General features: G+C 40.5%; 1 protein-coding gene across 1 annotated transcript in view; it reads right to left on the bottom strand.

Annotated features, from left to right (window-relative positions):
• Positions 1-17,951, bottom strand: part of CACNA2D3 (calcium voltage-gated channel auxiliary subunit alpha2delta 3) — a gene marked incomplete at both ends in the record, with an annotated part of 779,660 nt that overhangs the window by 230,798 nt on the left and 530,911 nt on the right. The gene's annotated exons all lie outside the window — the stretch shown is intronic.

Below are 17,951 nucleotides of genomic sequence, written 5' to 3'. Positions count from 1 at the left end.
CAACCACATGTCTCTAGCAGCCTATGTAGCAGAGGATGGCTTTATTTGGCAGCATCAGTGGGAGGAAAGGCCCTTGTTCCTGTGAAGGCTTGATGCCCCAGTGTAGAGGAATGCTAGGGTGGTGAGGGGAGCACCCTTATAGAAAGAGGGTAAGGGGAGGGAATTGGGGGTTTGCAGTGGAGAAACCAGGAAAGGGAATAACATTTGAAATGTAAATAAATGAAATATCCAATTAAAAAAATAAAAGAATGATGGCTGGCTGACTTCCCAACCAAAACAACGGAGGCCAGACCAGCCTAGAATGACTGCCTTAAATATGTGAATAAAAGCACAGAGACCTATTATTCTGTAGTGAAAATAGCCCATAACAGGAAGAAAATATATATATGCGCAACTCACTGTCTGTCAGAGTGCTCTGCAGTGTGAAGGAAGATCTTGCTGAAGAAAAATGATTCTAAGTAGAATGCTAAATCACTACCAAAACATGAATAGCAGCAGAAGGGAGAAGATAGGTGAAAACAAGCATTTGGATCATTTTAACGTGAACTGTTTTAAGAAATATAAAGCAGTGCGTGTGTGGCTTATGACACAGATGGAGGTAAATGTAAGCTAACAAGGTGGATAGAACGGGGGGGGGGGCATGTTCTACTGTTCACTGGACCAGCTAAAAGAAAGTAGAGCATTCGGGTTTAGAGATACAAAGCATTAACAGAGAGTACGCAGAGGATGCAGTGTATAAGGGGACACAAGCTGGTATGGTGAGCTGCCATCCTAGTGCTCAGAGAGTAGAGGCAGGAGCATCAGGAGCTCAAGGCCAGCCTGGGCCACCTGAGTCCCTGGCAGAAAGACAACAATGATTACAACCGACAACAAAGACAGAAAGAAAAGAAAGAAAACCAACGTGCACAGATCTATGCTCCTTTGCTGGTCTTTGCAATTATATATGCTATCTTTTTATATATAAATTATTAATAGTTACAAATAGAACATATATATGTGTGTGTGTACAGTACATAATTATGGTACCTGGGTATTATTTTTGCTGTTTTACTACCAAATATTTATAACATAGTAATGTTAACTATAACAACACACATGGGTATATATAATCATTTACATACAAGTCTGTTCTATAACTAATATAAATTTTAAATAGATATATGTTACTCACATGTTTATATATAGAGCAGGTACAAAGCGTTGTGATATACATATTTATACATATACCCTTAACATTATAATAAACATAAAGAGAAAAACAAAGAACAGTATGTGTGTGTGTGTTTCTTATACAATATCATATACTAAACACTAAATAAATACATTGAATATAAAATGATTAAATAATAATTAAATGATAAAGATACTTAGAATAGAATTTAAAAGTGGAGATACAAATATATTTATTTTAAAAATTGTCTTATGAATATAAGCTAAAGCTAAAAACTTACAGAAAATATATATCACAGAAGAATAATCAAAACAAAGTTAGAGTGCCTACATACTAGAATAAAACACAGTAAACTTCATGACAAAGAATATTGCCAGGATAAATAGAAACATTTCATACTGACAACATAAAAGTCATCTATCCCCATGTCTGCTCCTAATATGACATACATTATACAAAAATATAAAAATTGTCACAATAAAAAACTGTGACTTTCTGTGCTATCACCTGTTCCTCAGTAACTGGAAAAAGCATCCAGTCAGAGAACCAGTGGAGGGTTAGAAAGACTGAACACTACAAACCCATTTTTATTTAAGGGGCATTTGCAGAAGAAAATACAGACTAATTATAGAATGCACTTTCTTTCTAAGCCCCTAGGAAATGATCCCCTGGAAAGACCACATATAGTAAAATAAAGCAGAATTAATAAATTAACAATTACTTTAGCAATGCAGGGCACATTCTCTGAACATGAGTCAAGTTAACAGTCAGTGAGGAAGACAAGCCATGCAACATCCAAGTATATTTGAAAGTGGCACAGTCCTAAGTAATTTAATAGTCACAAAGCAGCTTAGCCACGCAGAGAGGAAGCAAGGCTGGGGGAAGGGTGGAGCTGGGGGCGCTCACAACAACAAAGGGGTCTAATATCAACAGTCTGTGTGTCTTAGTAAGAGCTAGAAAAGGGACCAAGGCAAAAACAAAGTCATCAGAGAAGTGATAAAGGGTAAGAAGAAACGAGTGTGGTAGACATGGGCAAACAGTGGAGTAAGAAGAGCAGCATCAAAAGCTAGTCCTTCGGAAATATCTATAAAGGTGAAACATGAAACCAATTCCACAAATTGCCAATATCAGAAATGAGAGAAGTCATCACTATAAATAAAAAATATCAAGAGAATAGTGAAAGGCTATTAGGAAGATTTTTATGTCAATAAATTCAGCAACTTAGAGGAAATGGAAATATTCCTTAGAATGTAAAATAGCAAAATTTACACGAGAAAATAAAACCTAAACAGCCCTATACCTGTAAAAGAAATAAATTTCTCACAAAGAAAGCTCCAGGCTCAAAGGGTTTTATTAGTGAATTCTAACAAATATTCCCAAAGTACAGCAATCTCAGGAAAACTTGTTTTAAAAACGTTTTTATTTTCTGATTTTTAAACTTTTCAAAACTTATTTTCTGACTTTGTACAAGAGACAAGCTACATACTTGCATCCATGCGAGCAAAATTCCTTAATAAAAGTGTCCTCAAACTGAATCCAGTGGTGTATTAAAAAACAAAACAAAAACAAAAAACAAAACAAACAAACAAAAAAACACATGCTATGCTCCAGTGTGTTAATTGCAGGAATAAAGGGCTATTGTATTTTTGTAATTGGCATTAATTGTTATTATTTGCCATGCATGCCAGTTGTGTAGATGGCTGTGCTCCTTGAGTGACTCAGGACTAGGTTCCCCAACCTTAAAATGGGCAAGACTGGGGAGTTCCTCAATCTAAACATCATGAGGGCAGGCAGTAGCTGCATGTGGCTTCTCAGAACAAATTGTTAAAATACCTCTACCTTGTTCATAATACTACAACTGACCACACTGAGGAACACTGAAGGGGTGGCTAAGGCAGGTCCCCTCGAACATCACATAAGAACGGAGACAGCAGTCAGTACCAAACACCTGGAATGAAAGACAAGATGGCTCCAGGTGACACTCCTGTCCAAACACCAAGTCACCCCATATTTTGAGTCATCCCAACAAGGGCCACAAATATTGAGTACAGCCCAGCTCCGCTCACTCTCCCTGTTTAAATACCCACAGCAGCTTTTGAACATGTACTGACAAGAGCAATTAGCATCACTGAGTTTTGTAGTGAGTGACCTCTACATAGCGGCAGTGGTCAAAGGCATACGTGATTCCTCTCACATTACAGAAGACAATGTAACTTTCCCCCTCCCCAAGAGTGACTTACAATGGTGGTAGTCATGACAAGCAGCTACTTAATCTACAAAGCCACTGTATATCACAGTCCTGGAAATGGGAACTTCTCACCAGAGTTACACCCTGGGGCTCTAGGAGGCTTTGGTCACACCATAACCAAGAGTGGTCATGATTCCGAACTGGCCTTCAGTTTCCTTGTTTTATTGAAGGTACTGGAAGTCAAGGTTTAGTATGCCTAGACCATGGGGCCGCAAAGAGTTAACTACTAAGCATTGAGCAAGGACCATCCCCCGCGCCTCCATCTGTAAGGTTCAAGTAGTTCATAAATTTGGGTAACTCACACAAAAGTTGATTGAAAAACAACCATAATTACTCCTTGCCAAAAGACTGTAATGACCCAGAAAGTAGTGGCTGCAAACCAGTCATTTCTGCTTCTTTCTTCACTTTATGGGAGCGTTCAGTTGGTGCACTAAGAATTTCAGAACAGTATGAGTCATTTGTCTCCTCCTTAGAAGCTTAGAGACTTGGAAGTAGTCAAGATGGGCTGGCCTTTTCTATTGTCTATGGTCTTTGTTTCTTTGCCCCTCCCCACTCTGTCTCCAATCTTTCCTCACCTTTTAGAAATATCAGTCAGTTTGTTCTCTACAGAGGATCATGTCCTCTAGCATCAGACTTGAATGGAATATAAACAGGAGGAAAGCAACAGCGCTTGTCTGGATTCATTGGCTGCTTTACCTGGGGAGGGGGAGGCAGCATAGAACAGCTGTGTTTTGCTTGCATAGACTTCTTTCAGCAACAGACTTGTGATTAATCTCTTAGGCGAATGCCATGACTTATTCTCAGGCCTTGTAGTTGGACTTAGGATGAATCTATCCTCCCTCTAATCAAAAGATAAACACGTGTCTCCCAAAACCTGTACTCTCCATCCTGGTACCTACAAAACTAGTTCAGGAGGAGATGAGGAGGGGGAGGAGGCCCAACTGCCAGCCCCCAGGTGTTAGCTAGAACCAGGAGGATGAGGAAAGATGAGTAGTGCTGCACTAGAGGACATGCATTTGTGGATGTTGGCAACAGTTGTGATGCTGAAAGGAAAGGCGAGACTTAGCAGAGGCTAGAGTCGCACAGAACAAACCAGTCAGCTGATGAAAGACAGATTGCCGACATCCCCTGGATGCTTAGATCCAGCTCACACTGAGGACAAACTGACACTTGGATGTTCCAGGAGGATGGAGCAGTAGATTCTTAACCATGTACATCTGCCAACACTGAATTCCTTCATTGCCAAGGAGGTTGGAGACACTAAGACAACCAATACTTGACGATCTATACCAGCAGCCTCTGAAAGCTCTGTGGAACCAAGGAATTTTGTATGACATGAATCAACTAAAGTGAGTTTATGTGTCCTTGGATTTGGTTTCACCAGCATCACTCTCTAGGAGAGTCCAGGATAGACACGTCAAAACAGCTGCCTGCTGGCTTGTTCTGATTTACTTTCTGTTGCTGTGACAAATACTTCATTAAAACATAAGGAAGAAGACAGATTTGCTGGCCCATCACTGATGCAAAGGATCACAGTCCTAGACAGAGTTAAACATCTGCACTCACAGTGCCTGTTTGCTTGTAGTCAGCAAGCCCCGTCTACTTTTATATACCCTGGACTCCCTGCCCACACAGTGGTGCCTGGCATACATGGGCTAGCACACTGGACAACCTAATCAAGACATGCTCTAGATTGAAACTCTCTACTAGGTGGTAATATATGATATCCAGTTAGCATTTCGAATTAACAAGCATGTGCCCTTCCAGATAGAAGTGTATAATTGCCATGTTCTGGGAAAATACCAGGGTGTCCCATTAACCTAGAGCATGTCACAAACCAAAGATATTCAGAGAACAGACAAATAGCCCAAAGGTGACAGCATATTGCACTAGAAAAACATCATTAGAAAGGTGGCCATATCATCCACAGAAGTGCCACCATCGCTGCTGTCCAGTGCTGGGCTCATAAAGAGTCCTCAGGGATTCCAGCTGCTAGTGCCAGGGTCAGGCATGTTAAAAAAAAGACAAAAAACAAACAAACAAACAAAAAAACCCGACATGGTTTATTAAAACCTATCTCTTTTAAAATTAAAACTAAAAAAAAAAAAATCTGGTTACTTTTGAAATAAGTTAATTAAGTTTCATCTGTCTCACTGTGATTGTTCGCTATCTTAAAGTAGAAAAAAAAGGGGGGAATTCAAACTGGCAAATAATGTTCTTTTAATTAAGTAAACCAACAGTTTTCTCATTCTAATGAGCATAAAACTGTTTGCAGAAAGGATTTTATTTAAATTACCCAGAGCGATTACTTTAAATGCACAGTTTGGTTAAAAGCTGCAGTCATAAATAATTAATTTTTTGTTTCTTAAAAGAATTATGCAAATTTGAAACTATGAAGCTAAAAGTGGAAAGCAGCTAATCACAAGTGAACCAAGCTTCCACTTCTCCTTCCACTTCCCCTCCTTCCTCTGTCTCCACATGTCTGTCTCTGCTGGGCTGAGTGAAAGGCACTTCTTCCCCCACTGAGGATGCTCTGATCTAGGGAGCTAGATCTGATCATTCAAGTGCAGCCTATGAGCTGGGTGAACTAGGTAACTAATGCCTGCAAGTCAGTCTCCAGATAATGCTGTGTGCACATAATAAACTCTTGCTCATGAAGAAGATACCGAATTAATTGATCATGACCAAAGCACCTTGCCATGTGCAAAAATCATGCTGAATGGGAAACACTTGGAGAAATCCTTTTTTTCCTAGGAATTATTCACATTCTATACATAACAGAAAGTACAATGGAAATACAAAAAAAGATTAGGCGGTCTTCAGGTAGAACCTAGGCTGGTAATTGGTTAACAGAAATGAGTGTTTTTGATTGTGAGTTTGTCTGTATGTGTATGTGTGTGGGGGAGATGAATATTTGGGAGCTGACACAGCCTGAAATTCCATAATCTTTCACCTATGTGTATAGGTCTAACAAGAGACATACACCCCGCTCAGCATGGAGGAAAACCCCTTCTAGACATTGGACTGGTGTCAGAAGCCTGCAGAACACAGAAGCAAGTGCCAGCTTGGTTCAGTGTGGTCCCCAGAGCATGTGGCTCAAAATGTATGCAACAGTGAGCTTGGAGGACAGGAGCTGAGAAATATCTGCTGCTCCTGCAGCTGCCAGAGTTCCTCAGCCTCAGGGGAGAAGTGCCCAGGGTGACAAAAGAGATCAACATTTGATTTCAAGATGGTTACAGGTGAAGAAGATAGACTCCCAGAATATCCCTAGTCCAAACAGACACTGCTGGGTGGTACCCATGGGGAAGCTCCAAAGCTTTGAAACTGAGTACTTTGAAGGTTCTTCTCACCCTGCACCCTCACCAACCTTTGTATTTTCTTGATGACACCCATTCTGACTGGGCTAAGATGGAATCTTAAAGTAGTTATAATTTTCATTTCCCTTGTGGCTAAGGGTGCTAAATACTTTCCAAAATATCTATCATCCAATTGCATTTTTTTTTCTTTTCAAGAAGTGTACATTTTCACTACCCTATTCATGGGAACTAGAAGGGAGCCCATGAAAGGTGAGAAGGGGATGTAAAGAAAGACTTTGGGAAGGGCAATGGGACGAACATGGCAGCATGAAAGAAGACAGGAGTGGAAGGGTGTCAGAGAAAAGGGAGGTGGGACAAAATAGGGGTGAGAAACAAGAGAAACAAATTTTGTTTGAAAACACCATAACGAATCCTAAAGCCTTGTATGTTAATTGTAAATAGGTAACCTTAGTTACTTCAGATGGTGCAGCATGTTGTGAACAGGTCTGTGGTGCTTCTTAAACACTTAATCTTATACCAACCTTTCCTAGCCCTGAATGTACCAGCCTGGCTCCTGCAAACAATTCACTTTTGATCCAGATGCCAAACAACAGATACTAAACTGTCATCCTGCAGTAACAGCTGGCAACCACTGATGGCTGCCATAGAACCAACAGATAAAATGGCAGAAGGTAGGTACCTGTGAAAAGACTGTATAGAATTACCTTGACTACAATTTAGACCGGCATAGTCTCCCAAGGTACTTCTTTTATACATGACCAAAGGGAAGCACAGATATGTTAAGAAGGTGTTTCAAATTACACAACTGCCGTGGTGGTTTAAATATGCTTGTCCCATGGGAACATAACTTGTTGAAGTAGTTATGACCTTACTGGAGGAAGTGTGTGTGTCACTGTGGCAGTGAGCTTTGAGGTCCTATGTTCAAGCTCTCTGCCCTGTGTGGATGGAGGTCACTTCCTGGTTTCCTGCAAAAGATGGCGTCCTTCAAGCTGCCTTCAGATTACGGCATAAGAACTCTAGCTTTTCTAGTATCATGTCTGCATGGCTGCTACCACGTTGCTTCTTGCCACAATGATAATGGACTGAACCTCTAAAACTGTAAGCCAGTCCCAATTCAATGCTTTCCTTAATAAGCCTTGCCTTGTTCATGGTATCTCTTCATAGCAATAAAGCCCTCACTAAAACAGCTAATAAGCTACCAAGTGAACATTTAAACCCCAAGTGAACATTTAAACCCCAAGTCCTCTGCATGGTGCTCTTAACCAGCACAAACCACACTAGATATCTCCCCAAGTGACACAGACACTAGAGTAGGGCAATACATACATACATACATACATACATACATACATACATACATACATACATATATACATACATACATACATATATACATACATAAAATCATGTCCCATTTGTGTGGGGAATCGACTTGGCTCTCCAACAACTCAATTTTATAACTTTTGAGGACAAAGACCTTGGTCTCAGGGCAGAGAGGAATGGCTTGTGCTCCTGAGCTAGCCTGGGCTGCCAAAATGTACCCTGTCCAACATAGAAGCTTATGTATAAGCCCTGGCTTATTTCAGAGGAGTCACACACCCTCAGTGACATGGTCATAATCTACACTTTAAATGGATTAAGGAGAAGTCTTTGGCAGTTCAAACAGTTGAAAGGGTAACAAAAAAATGAATCATAGGCACAGATTAAATTCCAAATAACTACTGGACCCATGATAAAGACAGGGAGAAAGATCAGCAAAACAGTGGTGATTTGGGCCAAAACTACCCAGATTTTCCTAGCTTCCATGTAGAATGAAGTAACTCACTGGTTTTAATTTTTACAACATTTATGTTCTAGTATAGGAAAGATTTTCCTGTGTCTTAAGCAAATGATTTGAATGAACAACTGGGCAGGTACTGAACTCTTTTCAATAGCTCAATTTTATCATGAGCAAACATAAGCAGCAGTGATACCTATCTCATAAAATGATGTTTATTTAGACCTAATGATTGATTTAAATTTATAAATATACTATTTGTGTGCTTTTGTTTTGACATAGTGTCTCACTATATAATATAGACCAGTCCTGAACTCCTACCTAGACCTTGAATTTTTGCCCCTTGAGATTTTTGCCTCAGCCTCACAAGTAGGGGGTCTTACAGGGGTGCCTTCCCATGTCTGATGAGTAAATACAACTTTGCTCTTACATTTATTTAGGAATGTGTTTTTTGATGTAACACTTTGACCCATACCTGGACAATAGTGAGTATCTGATACTTGCAGCTGTAATGTTTACTATCATTTTGAGCTGCCCAAGCAGTAATACATGAGCATAGGAAGAGATTCTTTTCTTTACTCATGAACTTCTATTAAGTTAAATACCAGATCTTGAGAAGTTGTGAGAAGCCTCTTAGAGCTAACGGGCTATGACTGCTGACTGAGAGCAAATTAGTCCTCATGATCTGTGCCATTACTATGATGATGAGGCTATCTGACTATATTCATAACATCCCCAATTTCCCTTGCCCAGATCATAAAAGGACCTGATCTAGCTATATAGGGAAATGGACGCCCAAAAGAAGAGCTGATTTACTGAGTGCTCAATCTCAATAAAGGGAAAGGAATGGCCAGTTCTTTCCATCAATATTCCCACTTGGGGGAACTGAAATGTAACTTGGAAGACATCCCTTCCTGATTCCCCCAGAGGATGCTCATTTATAAGGAAATTTATGCAAATTCAGTAACCACTACCCTCAAGTATGCCCCTTTGGCATGTGAATTATTTTGAAGTAAAAACAGCTAAGAAACAGTAGGTGAAGAAGGAATTCTGTGTACCCCCACTCCTGCATAAAATCAGAACATAAACTTCACTCCCAAGGCTGCTTCGTGCCCTCTCCCACAAGGGCATGTGAGAGAGGCTAACTTGCTTCCAGGATCCCCCATATGTTTCCCACCAAACATTACTCAACCCTAGAAGCCCAGGACACCTGTTCATTTGTTTGTTTGTTTAATCCTGTTATACCCCTGCACGGTATTGTCCTCTGTTAAAGTAGTATATAGGTTTCCAAGCTTAAAGATTTGGGGAAAGAGGAGGTTTCAGTTATCCCCACAAAGAAATTTCTCTCTCAGTTTTACCCATACAATTCCTAAGCCTTAGTGACTATAATGGGATTATGACTGATGGGAAGGTCCTTTTCCCCCTTTCCCCCTTCTCTCTGCTACAAAACTAGTGTGTGTGTGTGTGTGTGTGTGTGTGTGTGTGTGTGTGTGTGTGTATACACTGCTTATGTCCTATATATTTAAGAGAAAAATGAAAGGCTTGGAATGATATAATTTTTTTTTTAGACAGGGGAAAGGAGAATCACAAAAATATACTTTGCTCAATATGTCATAATATCTAACATCACAGGTTGATTTAAAACAATACAAAACAGAAAAACAAAACAAAAAAATTCCACACAATTGGAGCTGGAAGAGCACTTACAGAGGACCCATATTTGATTTCCAGTACCTACAAGGCAGCTCATAGCATCTGTGACTCCACTTCTGGGGGACCCAATAACTTCCTCTGGCCTCCACAGGCACCAGATATATAAACTGTGTACAAAAATTTATGCAGAAAAAGACACTAATATTCATAACATAACAATTTTTAAAACCTAGTAGTGACCTAAATTAATACGTGATTAAATGGTTTTGTAAAAAGATAGTCTGAGCTGATAAAGTATGTTAGCGCAACAGAATCTGATTGTATTATTATCTTCTAGCTTGTTATGCAAAACATTAAGGTTTCAGAGTTTGATTGCCCTGAAACTCAAAGCAACTGTCATTAAGTCTGTGGTGAGAGATGTGCAGAGAAATACCCACAAAAAGAGACTGGTTTTCAAACATGTGAGGATGGTAACACTGGGTTGTTTTCATCTTCCTTTTATTGCTAACTGAAATGAATGAGTACCAACCACAGAGAGTTCTCTCAAACAACAACGTCTTCCATATCTCCATGGAGCAAAATGTGGAAACCTAACAAGAGACAGCCAATTGAAGTCATACATTCATGAACTCGGGTGCCTAAACACGTAAAGAATGAGTCTTGGGAATGCAGGCCACATGCAACGATAAATAAGACACAGCCCCTATGAGGTGTTACAGTATGTGTTCCCAGCTTCAGTGTTTCATATGTAAAAATTTATGGCGTGCTTTCTTTTATATAATGCATAGATCAGATGGATGTAAAATTGCGTACTGTCTAACAAATGGGTAAAAATCAAGTGATGACCTCATCATGTATACAGCTTTGTTACTTTAAGCCTATCCACACTCTCGCATAGTTGCTTTGTATTCATTTGCCTATTCCATAGCTATAAAGCATTATCCCCTCAGGGCAGGTGACAGTGGTAGACCTAAGAGACATGGGCACAACTGTCTTGAAGACTGGAGAGCTACAAAGGAAAGACAGCTATGCTCTGTGTGGCGGGGGTGGGGTAACACAATCCAGCTCAGTTTGGGTTTCAGTGTCTTCATCTCCCAATGAAGGTGCAACGGGAGTTTGCAGAATTTTGTAGACATAGTATAACTCAAGCTGGTAGGTCAGAAACAGCATCTCTAGCTTCCCTGCAGGCTTTCTCAAGACGTTGGCACTTCTAAGAAGCAGAATGTGGGGTTAGAGCCTGCACCAGAGCACATATGAGGATGGAAAAATCTGACTAAGGGCATCTTATCTGAGAGTCACCCATCTACATAGATTATAAGGGTTGAATTTCACTTGTCTGTTTCAGTTATTCCATTGACTTGGACATATTGCTCAATTCCCTTTATCCCAGTCTCCACCATCTGAAAAACAGAGTTAATAAAATGCACCCAGTGGAGGCTGAGATACTTACAGGCACTCCCATTATTGATAATTTCTGCATCCTGATTGTGTGGCTCAGGTAAAGCCAGAAGTGGAGGAAAGAATACCTTTTAGCATCATCCCTCACTGCTGACTAGCCATCCTCTGCTGGCTTCCTGGTGTACTAGAGGGCCAGCATACAGCTGACAATCCTAGTATGACAGTTCCTTTCTTTTTGTAGATGGTTCCAAAAGCTGCCCCTATAATGACTTATAAGGCAACAAGGGGCAATGCCCTCGGTAGGTTGTCACTTGCTCTTTTCGAACTGAAGTATGGCATAGAGTTTTCAATAGGTACATGGCAGACACCCCACGGAACAGGGACTCCGAGACAAGGCAATTCTGGAAAAAAAGGTCATCCATGACCTCATCTCAACTGCCCCTGCTATTTATTTACGTGATTTATTATTTATTTATTTATTATTTTAGGCGTTGCCAGAATTGGATAATCCTAAGTAAAAGAAAAATTAATTCCATAAAGCTGTATATTGAACATTAATAATAAATATTCTGAATTGCTAGTTATCAATGATTAGCTTTTTACTAAGCAGTAGTGATGTTTGGCATAATACTGAGAATTGCTCTGTTTTTTATTGTTTTGTTGTTTGTTTGGTTTTGACCTTACCAAGTACAATAGATCAGTACCACTACTTCCATTTTATAGAAAAGAAACCCAACGTATCAGTGCTTTGTAGGACAGGAGTCGCTATAAGAGGTTTCAGGAAAGACATCTTGAGAGCAATAAAAATGCAAACTTTGATTTTTATGGTTAGCTACTGTTCTCAGTAAGAATAGATGTCCAGAAGGCTGGAGAGATGGCTCAGAGGTTAAGGGCAGTTGCTGTCTTTTGTAGAAGACATTGCTCAATTCCCAGCACCCACATGCAGCTTACAACTGAATATAATTCTAGTTTCAGGAGATCTGATGCCTTCTTTTCACCTCTGTGGGAACTGCATGCACATGAAATACTGATATATGCACAGGGAAAACACTCATACACATAAAACAAGAATAATTTAATCTAATAAAAAATAGACATCCTATGTAGTATTTAACTGACCAACCTGGGAGGAGTTGTTAATGACTATTGCAAATATTACAAATGGTGATTATGGGTGAGATGGAAAATGTCTATTCTGGCTTGGAAAGGAGGCATTGACTTTCTCCACATGAATGCACATAAAGATTTTGGGAGATCTGTCTATAGTACTAGTGACTCAGGTATGGGCTTTAAATAGTCTTGCATTCAGCTGGAAGTTAAGACATTTGGTCATCTGAATCCAAATAGAGAATGACCTGGCTCCTGCAAGAGATTCCTCTGCTCTCATGCAAGATGCCACCAGAACTTTTAAGATGAGTTATTGGGCTTCACTGAGTTTCCATAACAGATGGCTTCGGCATGTATATGTTAATATGAGTTTGCACAATTCTATGGGAGCTTGTTTTTAAAATGACTTGGTTAAAAGATCATGAGGGAGGACCTTCAACTTCACTGCTCAATACTTTTGCTACTAATGAACAGCAAGATAATGGACATTCATCATTCAGAAAATTGGTTTTTCTTGTTCACTGTAAGAATTTCACAAATCACGACACCTTTGTGTTCAATGGACAGACTGACTCTTGGCCTAGTAGGTGTCTGGAAATGAATGAGGTCACACAGGAGACTATAACAGTGCTGGGCCCACAGTAGCCCTGCCCTTTGTTGACCAGCTACAGACAGAGGAGGGGCATTTGGGTTCACAAGAAGACCCACAAAGTCCACACATTCTAAGTCCTCCTCACAGAGCCCTGTGTTATATTATCATAACAAGGGAAGGGGGAAATGGACACATTTGATCTAGATTCCGTGAAGTCTGCGGAAATCACTAGACCTTATAAAAATGCGCAGCTCTGCCAGGCCAGCACAAGCCGCTGTGAATATGGGCCTTGTGGCCAGGCAGCTGCCCTCCCTCTATGTTCTTCCACATTCTCAGCCAGCCATGTTCTTTTCCAAGTTTTTTTCTTGTTTGCATTTGGTCTTCCACGGTTGAAAAAAAATCTGTTCTTAATAATATTAATAGTTAAGATTAAGATTATTTTAACCTCTAAATAGTATATGTTTAACAAAACCACAGCACTTTCTATGGGGGGGAAAAAGGACCCATGCATTCTCAGAACAAAATAAGCAAGGCATTCATTTATAAAGGGGTCTTTGAAGATGATACATTTTTGTTCTGTGTCCGTTGTCACACAGCGATTGATACTTCTTAACTTGGGGATCCTTTGCTTTTACATAACAGCAAACTAATACAAAGCAGATTGTCAAGTGCTGGAAAGGCAGAGAGCTGCCAAAGCCTATGACCTCACCCATCCAGGCCCTAAGGATTCTGTTGCAAAAGTCAAGACGTTAATTCATTAAGGATTTCCTTAGCATCTCCTTCAGGAAACACTCTACCATTCCATTGTGATATCAGCCTTTCTGGGAACTTTTCAGTCTGGCCCACAGTAATTAGCTTGGCCTAGAGGAGGCCAGTAATTAAAAACAGATAATATTTATGTTTTGATGGAGAACTGAGTATTAATGCTAAGGAGGTTTTGCGGACCTAAACATTCTTCCCAGTCTTTCCTAATATCAAGTCTCTCTGGAGTCCACCTTCATTATAATGATGCTTGAGTAAGAAAAATAAAAGGTCACATTCTCCATTCCGTCTATGAACCATATCTATAGCAGGAAACCACCATTAGGAGCTTTTCTATCAGACTCAAGCACTCTGGCATAAACGAAATGACTTACGGAATCAACTCTTCTGTTGAAATCTGTGTCACCTCTGGTTCCCCCAGTCCTTCTGCAGGAGAGCAGGGACTGCTACTCAGCTGCTAAAAATGTCATTCATACTAACCAATTTCCTCTGAATGGAATTCACAAGACAGTGAAACATGACAATATTTTAAACTGTATTCTCAGTACCATTGTCCATACTGTGGTTGGTATTCTTTCTGTATTACTTCTCTTCTTACTATGTGGGCTCATTACAAAATTACACATATTGTGGAAAAGTGTGGTCCACAGTCTATGAAACGACTGCAATGAGTACTGAGCAGAGAGACAGGTGACAGAGCAAACCTTAGTCTCACAGGGTGATCAATATGGTATCAACCACAGGCCAGGCTTGAGTGTTACAGACAAAACACAGACTCTGACCATTGTCTTCATGTTATTGGGTAATAAAAAGCAAGAAAGGATTTTTAAAGAATGGGAAATTCCAAGCACTCATTTAATTATAACTGATCATCAAAGTCCTGAAATGGATCATCAGTGAGAAGATGGATGACATTTCAGTAATATAATGCAGTTGCCATAAATGTATCTCCCTGGGAGAGGAGCTGAGAATCTGAGAAAAAGAAGCATGTCCAAAAACCTAGGGGTGGGAGAGCATCCTTTGGTGTAACGTAATGTATGAGCGAGCAGTATAGTTGATATTCTGAGAATGACGGCTGGCACCAATGATGACCTTCTGCTCGCCACAGTAATAGGCCTCAAGGCACTAGATAAAACAAACCACGGAAGGCTGGGAAATACAAAATCAATGCAAGAATTCATTTCCAAGGACTCGCTAGATGCTCATTACATGCCCAGTAGCAAGATGTTCAAGCAGCGCAACTTCTTTTTAAAATCTTCCTTGTATTTTAAAGTGGACACAAGTATGATCAACTTTACTTCAAAGATGACATGGCTGAATGAGAAAGACCCTGGCTACTCAGGAGGATGCCACTGTCCTGGTTCTTCAAGGGGAGGATATAAAGCCAGTCTCTTCTCCTTGAACTGGTGTGTTAGACACATAGTCATATGTGAGTATGGGATGAAGAATCCATTGATCACATCGATTATAAAAATGGCCTTGAACAATTTGGGTTGTACTCAAGGTAATGTTTGGAAGAATGCTGTTCGTACTAACTTATTTCCAGATAAGTTTCAGCCTGGAAGACTCCAGTCAATGAGACTCACATGCTCCCCAGGAATGTACACACCAACTGCCCAGCCCTGGCTCTTCACTGAGCACATTGCAAAGAGCCAGACACAAGCTTTCTCCTCCAGAAGCCTAAAGAAGTGCAGACTTTTTGGGACAGTACGAGTTCTTGAACACTTCCAAATGCATGCCAAGAAGTTTCCAAATACAGGCACTGCACTGTAGACTAGGGTCTCTGAGAGGAGGTCACAGGAGCAGATGATCATGAAGCTGAAAGCACATGGGTTCCAGGTAAGGTGAGAGAAAGGCTGCTTCCTGGTGAAAGAATAGTGTGTGCAGAGAGTCTATGTCAGAAAGAGCACCAGGATTGGCTCTTGAGATCCCTATGGCTGTGACCAAGACAGAGACAGAAGGTAGAACCTAATGAAGAAGGGCTGTGCCTTTAAAGATCAGGTGGCAGTAAGTTTCTACAGGCACCAGAAGCATAGACCTTAGGCTCCTCTAAAGTCTGAGCTTTGGTTATCCCACTGTACTTTAAATACTCTGATTTGTTAATTGGAGTAAAAAGAGCCCTTAGTGACGTCTTTCCAAACAAAATCTTTCTCAGAAGAAAGAAATGGTTTTCTAATTAGGTTTCTTGATGGCCTTACCCTATAAGGTACAAGGGCTGTGCTATCTACTGGTTCCATACTTAGGATACTATGGGAAGTCCACCAACAGGAGTTACACATGATCCTGTCTTTCCTAAAGGAAATATAAGGCAAGTGATGCTTAACTGGCTATCTGAGAGAGAAGCAGACTGCAGAGTTCTCCACCCTGACTTCATCTTGGGCCATCTTGTGTTTGATCATTTCAGAATAGAAATCAATAACAAGTTCAGTAGTTGTTCCCAATGCTCCAGTTGTTTTGATTACAAATAATAGAGATTGATTTGAAAACGTTTTCCCGTTTGCCTGAATTAACTACTGCCTCTGCTCATCCTTTCTTTGTTCCAAACAAGAGAGAATTTCCCCTGAGGAGCTGGGATTGAGCAATGTGTTTAGCTTGGACAACTGACAGGAGCACAGATCACCACCAGAGTAAGGTTGGAAGGAACCTCAATTACTATATTGTTCACAAGTTAGATCTAAAAGACCATGAAGGCAGACAACAACAACAACAACAAATCCCCACAAAGCAGAGTTGTCCCCCTGCCCTTTGTAAATAGAAGCAGGTTATGAGCCCCAAAGAGCTGACAAATTCTGAACTGTGCTATCTCTGAGGCAGAGTCACACAGAGACCACATTTAACATTACCTTATCAATTCTTACAGACTAGGAATAAGAGAATTAAATCATACACATGGAGACAATCCTGGAACCACAAGAGCCATGAAGCTGGCAGCTGATAGCAAACCACAGACTGATTCACTCTGGGATTATTTTAATTGTTCTTCATGCTGGTAATAGAAGGAATGTGTTCATTTTAGTCTATGCCATGCCAGAGCATGAGAATTGGTCCTGAGAAGAAAATTTGCCCAAATTTCTGAGCCATGCTGGGGTGACTAGTGATAAAGATCTGGTTGTGGTTTTCAAAAATATCCCTCTGAGTCCTCAGAAAGTTCAAGGATGAAAGGCCCCTACTACCTATGCAACAAGCATCATTTTTGGGGGGCAGGAAGGGAATGGCTAAGAAATCTGGAAGCAGAGAAAGGATTGGGGGAACCATCAGCTGGGGTCAGATCAAGCTATATTCTGCTCTACATTATTTTATATTGTATAAAAAAGTGGATTTTCACTCTGTGTATTACCCTAGGAAAAAAAATTTTACAAGTACTTTTTTTGTGTGTATGTGTGTGTCAGTTCCAAGGGAGACGGATAAGTGTCGCTCTTGAGTGGACCAAGACACTACTGTACTATCTGAAGCACAGTCACCCAGTTTAGACTCATCAATTATCCCAAGGAATAGAAATGTAGCCACACTGTCAGTTTGTTAGAGAGACCAACACATGGAGACATACAGGAGTATTAAAGTCGTGCCTGAAAAACTAGACACAGGATTCACTGACATACTAGATGGACAAATGGGTGTAACTCCCTCATCTGAACCTCTTAAAGTAATGGGCACCTGACACTAAGATAGCTCCACACCACATCTGGTACCTGGTGTATGCTTCAGGAACCTAGGACACACACAGAGTGGACCTTACCTGTGGACACAGGTTTGCCTGTCCTCCTGGTGGCCTGTGTGGACTTAGCTTGGCCATTCCTGTTCATGACCTACTCCCTGAACCTGACCTAGATCAGCCTTTTCACTTTAGATTCTGTGAGCTTGCTCTCGAACCTGACACTAGCACATTCTGCTCCTGGTCTGGCTCTTTTTCTTATCTATACAGACTT

This window comes from Micromys minutus (genome assembly GCF_963924665.1).
Source record: "Micromys minutus genome assembly, chromosome: 12".
Classification (NCBI taxonomy): Eukaryota; Metazoa; Chordata; class Mammalia; order Rodentia; family Muridae; genus Micromys; species Micromys minutus.
The sequence above is the reverse complement of the archived record's forward strand: the minus strand, read 5'-3'. Positions and strand labels throughout refer to the sequence as shown.